Here is a 6,079-nt window from a genome sequence, read left to right on the forward strand (position 1 = left end):
TGAGATGAGCGTAGCCATCCCTCCCGGTCCCACTGTTTCTAGGGTCCTGCTGGCATCTTCCCTTTTCTGGGGCAATCAACAACATGATCTTAAGGCCCTGGTGGATTCTGGGGCCGATGGTAACTTCATGGATCTGGGTTTAGCTAAACAGCTCAAGATTCCCCTGACCCATCCAGATCGCCCCCTCACTGTTATAGCCCTGGATGGAAGACCCCTGGGCTCCAGAACTATTCACCATCTTACTGCCCCCGTGTGTTTGGGCGTGGAAGGACAACATTGAGACCATCCAATTCTCCCTTATCCACTCTCCCGAGTTTCCATTAGTTCTGGGTTACCCTTGGTTGGCCTGCCATAATCCACGCATGGATTGGGCTGCTGGCCAGCTTACGGAATGGGGCTCCGCCTGCCACACCACCTGTCTTCGCTCCGAGCCTCCTTCCCAGTCCCAGGAGCCCCCATCTCACTCTGAATTGTCCCGAGTGCCTCCCGAGTATGAGGATTTAAGAGAGGTTTTTAGTAAGGTTCGAGCCACATCACTTCCCCCTCATAGGCCATATGACTGTGCCATTGACCTCCTGCCTGGGACATGCCCACCTAGGGGTAGGATCTTCTCTCTTTCTGCTCCAGAGACCGCCGCCGTGGAGGATTACATCCGTGACGCCCTCGCCGCTGGCTTCATCCGTCCGTCCACCTCTCCTGCTGGTGCCGGTTTTTTCTTCATGAGCAAGAAAGATGGAGGTCTCCACCCCTGCATCGACTACCGTGGCCTTAACAAGATTACTATAAAGAACCGTTATCCTCTTCCGCTCATGTCGACGGCCTTCGAGCTACTACAGGGAGCCACAGTCTTCACAAAATTGGATCTCCGCAATGCCTACAACCTCATCTGTGTCCGCGAAGGGGACGAGTGGAAGACGGCATTCAACACACCTACTTGGCACTATGAGAACCTGGTCATGCCCTTTGGATTGACCAATGCCCCTGCTGTGTTCCAGGCACTCATCAACGATGTCCTCCGAGACATGCTGAATCGCTTTGTCTTTGTCTACCTGGATGACATTCTCATTTTCTCCAAAACTCTTTTCAATCATGTCCAGCATGTAAGGCAAGTCCTACAACGTCTGCTTAACAACCTCTTGTTTGTCAAGGGTGAGAAGTGTGAGTTTCACATTTCCACGGTTTCATTCCTGGGCTTCATCATCTCCAGCGGCAATATCCAAATGGACCCTGGCAAGACCCAAGCTGTCCGAGATTCGCCACCACCAACCTCTCTCAAACAGGTGCAACGCTTCTTGGGGTTTGCTAATTTCTATCGGAGATTCATCAGGAACTTCGGCACCATTGCTGCCCCTCTCAACGCCCTCACCAAAACCGCTTCCACCCGGTTTAGTTGGTCCGCTGAGGCTGCTCAGGCTTTCGAGGATCTCAAGTGGCGCTTCACGTCTGCTCCTGTCCTCGTGATTCCGGATCCCTCACTCCCCTTCATTGTCGAGGTGGATGCCTCTGATATAGGAGTGGGTGCCGTTTTGTCCCAGCGGTCTAACGACAACAAACTGCACCCTTGCGCCTTCTTTTCTCGCCAACTCACTCCTGCAGAGCGAAACTATGATATTGGAAACAGGGAACTACTAGCAGTTAAGTTGGCACTGGAGGAGTGGAGACATTGGTTGGAGGGGTCTAAACACCTGTTCATTGTCTGGACAGACCATAAGAATCTGGCCTATATCCAGGAGGCCAAACGGCTTAACTCCCGTCAAGCTCGCTGGGCACTGTTTTTCAATCATTTCGACTTTGTCCTGTCATATCGTCCAGGATCCAAGAATCTCAAGCCTGATGCTCTCTCCAGGCAATTTGATCCACCTGAGCGGGCGAGACAACCAGAACCTATTCTTCCAACTTCTCAAATTGTAGCACCGGTTCGCTGGGGGATCGAGATGCTGGTCAGAAAGGCGCAACAGAGGGAGGCAGACCCTGGCAACGGCGCACCAGGTCGCCTTTTTGTTCCCAACACGGCAAGCTCACAAGTTCTGCAGTGGGGGCATTCGTCTCGACTCACCGGTCATCCAGGCACATCCAGGACGCTGGAGTTTCTTCGCAGAAGGTTCTGGTGGCCCACCATGGAGAGGGACGTAAAGGCGTTCGTGGCAGCTTGTGCCACTTGTGCACGAAACAAGAACCCTCGATCCCGCCCCCAGGGTTTGCTGCATCCTCTCCCCATTCCCACCCGCCCCTGGTCACACCTCTCTGTGGATTTCATCACAGGCCTTCCACCATCTCAAGGCAACACTGTCATTCTGGTCATCGTGGATCGCTTCTCCAAAGCCTGTCGCTTTCTGCCCTTGCCCAAGCTTCGCTCAGCCCAAGAGACAGCCGAGCTCATGGTCCAGCATGTTTTCAGGTTGTTCGGTTTGCCTCTTGACATCGTCTCTGACCGTGGTTCACAATTCGCCTCTCGGTTTTGGAGAGCTTTCTATAAGCTCATTGGAGCTACTGTCAGCCTTTCTTTAGGTTTCCACCCTCAGTCTAACGGTCAAACGGAATGGATCAATCAAGACCTGGAGACGACCCTGAGGTGTCTTGTGTCTGCTAACCCTGCGACCTGGAGCCGTCACATCGTCTGGGCTGAGTATGCGCACAACACCTTGCGCTGCTCCTCCACAGGAATGTCGCCATTCGAGTGCCAGTTCGGGTTTCAGCCTCCACTGTTCCAGGAGCAGGAGCTCGAGGTGGGGGTTCCCTCCACGGAGAAGTTTGTCCAGCGCTGTCGACGGACCTGGAGGAGAGCGTGGCTGGCTTTTCAACGAGCTTCTCGGCAACGACGGATCCAGGCCAACAAGAGGCACAGACCGGCTCCTTCATTCCGTCCTGGTCAGAGGGTCTGGCTTTCTACTCAGGATCTCCCGCTGTGGGTGGAGTCCCACAAGCTGGCGCCCCGTTTCATCGGTCCCTTCATGGTGTTGAGGAAGGTCAACCCGGTGTCCTACCATCTCCAGCTGCCTCGCTCCATGCGGATTCATCCCAACTTCCACGTCTCCCGGCTCCGGCCAGTGGCCATCAGTTCCCTGGCGCCCACCACGAGGCCTCCCCCCTGCTCCCCGCATCATCGACGGCCAGCCTGCCTACACGGTCCGTCACCTGATGGACTCTCGCCGGGTTCACGGGGGCCTCCAGTTCCTGGTGGACTGGGAGGGATATGGTCCGGAGGAACGCTCCTGGGTCCCGGACTGGAACATCCTGGATCGCGACTTGGTGCAGGACTTTCTTCGTCGTCGCCATGGACCTTCTGGGGGCACGTCGGGGGCCGTTCCTAGGAATGACCCAGGTTCTGCCTCGCCTCGCCACCAGAGGGAACCATGAACTCGTAATTGTTTCCTTCTTTCTTCCTAATCATACTCACCTGTGCATTGTTATATGCCTGCTATTTAAGTGGTGCTTAGTTTTATGTCCGGTGCTCAGTCTTGAGTTTCACACTGCCTTGTGATCCTCTTGCCAGCCTGCTAGCCTGTATCTGTGCTGTTGTTATTTTGTTTGTTTCTAGTAAAGTCTATCTTTGTGTTTGCAACCTATCCTCTGCCTGAGTTTGCCTTCCTGCAGTTGGGTTCACCCAGTGCCACTCGTCACAGTTCCATTTCTTTAGGGAGAGTTAGCCTGGACCTTTAGGCCCAATGAAGCGTCTTATAGAATTCGGCTATCTCTAACTTTAGTTGAAGGTGAACGTCTGGGAAGGACGCCTGATCTGGGGTAGCCCAAGCAGAGCTAGGACTTGTAATTATCCCTTCACAACTAAGCTGCCGCGCAGTCGGAACTTCACAGATCGCAACTTTGGAATTTAGCACATGTGGAAACCCTGAACTTGCAGTCATTTTCAAAGTCGGTATGACAACGTACACTTAGAGTACACCATCATACCGACCACAGATTCAGGACCTTTGAGTAATGGTGAGTCCAGAATTGCAAAACATAGCCCATTGATTAGAAACTGTGAAAGGTACTTGAAATTTCATGGTAACTCACTGATTTACGACAGCAGTTTTAACATATTCTGCAATCAATATATCCCTAGTGAGTAGGGACACAGAAAATTGTAGTGAATCGCTGATTGCTTAGTAATTAAGGAGAACCAAATATTTTGCTAAAACAACCTAGAATGTGCAGGGCAATGATATCTGATAGTTGGAGGATAATTTTCAAATCATCAATTGCAGAGAATCCGTATATTTGAAGACTTCTTACCATCACAAAGAGAAGTGTTGTTCATGTTGATGCTAAAGCCAGGACGGCAACTGCAGGTGTAGTTTCCAATTGTATTGTTGCAGATTTGTTGACAGGTTGATGTGTTGGTTGCGCATTCATCGATATCTGGAGAAAAAAGTCCAATTACTCCTCGCTCAGTTTTAGTGACATTTGGCCATACATTGTCAAACTAAATCACATGTTTTCAACAGATCATGAAGTGTTATATAATGTCAGATTCCTCTTTACATCAGCAGCAATATCATTTGTGTTGTTTCCCGTTAAAATATAAAATCAGCATTATAAAACCTTACTATATGTATGGATAATATTGGGCGTGTCTTTCATCACCTGCCCTCACCAAATGATAATATTCCCACCCCCATTGATTATAAAATACAGGAACATTTAGTAAGGGCGAGTCTGGAACTGCAAACGCAGTCCATTGATTATAAACCGTGAAAGTTACTTGAAATTTCCAAGGATGCTTGATTTATTATTGCCTGCAATCACAATATTTTTCTTGTGTAGGGACACAGGAAATTGCAGTGAGTCTCTGATTCTTTCATTATTAAGGAGAACAAATGACTTTGCTTCAAACCATCTCGATTGGGAATGGCAATGAGAAATGATCGTTGGAGTATAATTTCCAAACCATCAATTGCAGAGTACTTGACGGATCACAACTTCGGAATTTAGCACATGCGCAAATTCAGAACATGCAGTAATTTTCAAAGCCGGTATGAAGATGCACTCTTAGAGAACACCATCATACCGACCGCAGATTCAGGACCATTGAGTAATGGCGAGTCCAGAACTGCAAAATGCAGCCCATTGATTAGAAACTGTGAAAGGTACTTGAAATTTCATAGTAACTCACTGATTTACTACAATAGTTTTAATATATTCTGCAATCAATAAATCCCTATTGCATCGGGTCACAGAGAATTGTAGTGAATCTCTGATTGCTTAGTAATTAAGGAGAACCAAACATTTTGCATAAAACAATCTAGAGTGTGCAGGGCAATGTGAACTGCTAGTTGAAGGATAATTTTCCAATCAGCAATTGCAGAGAATCCGTATATTTGAAGATTTCCTACCATTACAAAGAGAAGTGTTGTTTATGTTGATGCGGAAGCCAGGATGACAACTGCAGGTGTAGTTTCCAATTGTATTGTTGCAGATTTGTTGACAGGTTGATGTGTTGGTTGCGCATTCATCGATATCTGGAGAAAAAAGTCCAATTACACCTCGCTCAGTTTCAGTGACATTTGGCCATACATTGTCAACCTAAATCACATGTTTTCAACACATCACGATGCACTGTATAATGTCAGATTCCTCTTTACATTCAGCAGCAATATCATTAGTGTTGTTTCCCTTTAAAATATAAAATCAGCATTATAAAACCTTACTAAATGTATGGTTACTATTGGGTGTGACTTTCGTCACCTGCCCTCACCAAATGATAATGTTCCCGCCCCTATTGATTTAAAAATGATAGGAACATTGGCTCTGAAATCGCGGTCGGTGGCGTAGCTAATGAGGACGCTGCCAATATCCGAATGAAAGCCGCACTTACCACATGCAAACACTCCATCAAAAATGTCCTTGTAAACGCTGCAGAGTTGTGCGCAGCATAGTGACCCACGGATCCCAGGGGCGCACCATTGTGTGTATGTGAACCTGGGATCATGTGGGGGCGGGGCTCCATTCACTTCCTGGCTCTTAGCCAATCAGGAAACAGAGGAGATTGCTGATTTGCGCATAACTCACTTTACTAATTTAGCAGCCAGAAATGTTATTTTATTAATAAATTCCGATCATTGTATTAGTATATAACACC

The sequence above is a fragment of the Somniosus microcephalus genome, chromosome 6, assembly GCF_052327205.1.
Source record: "Somniosus microcephalus isolate GS21.2 chromosome 6, FLI_Smic_1.0, whole genome shotgun sequence".
NCBI classification, from domain to species: domain Eukaryota; kingdom Metazoa; phylum Chordata; class Chondrichthyes; order Squaliformes; family Somniosidae; genus Somniosus; species Somniosus microcephalus.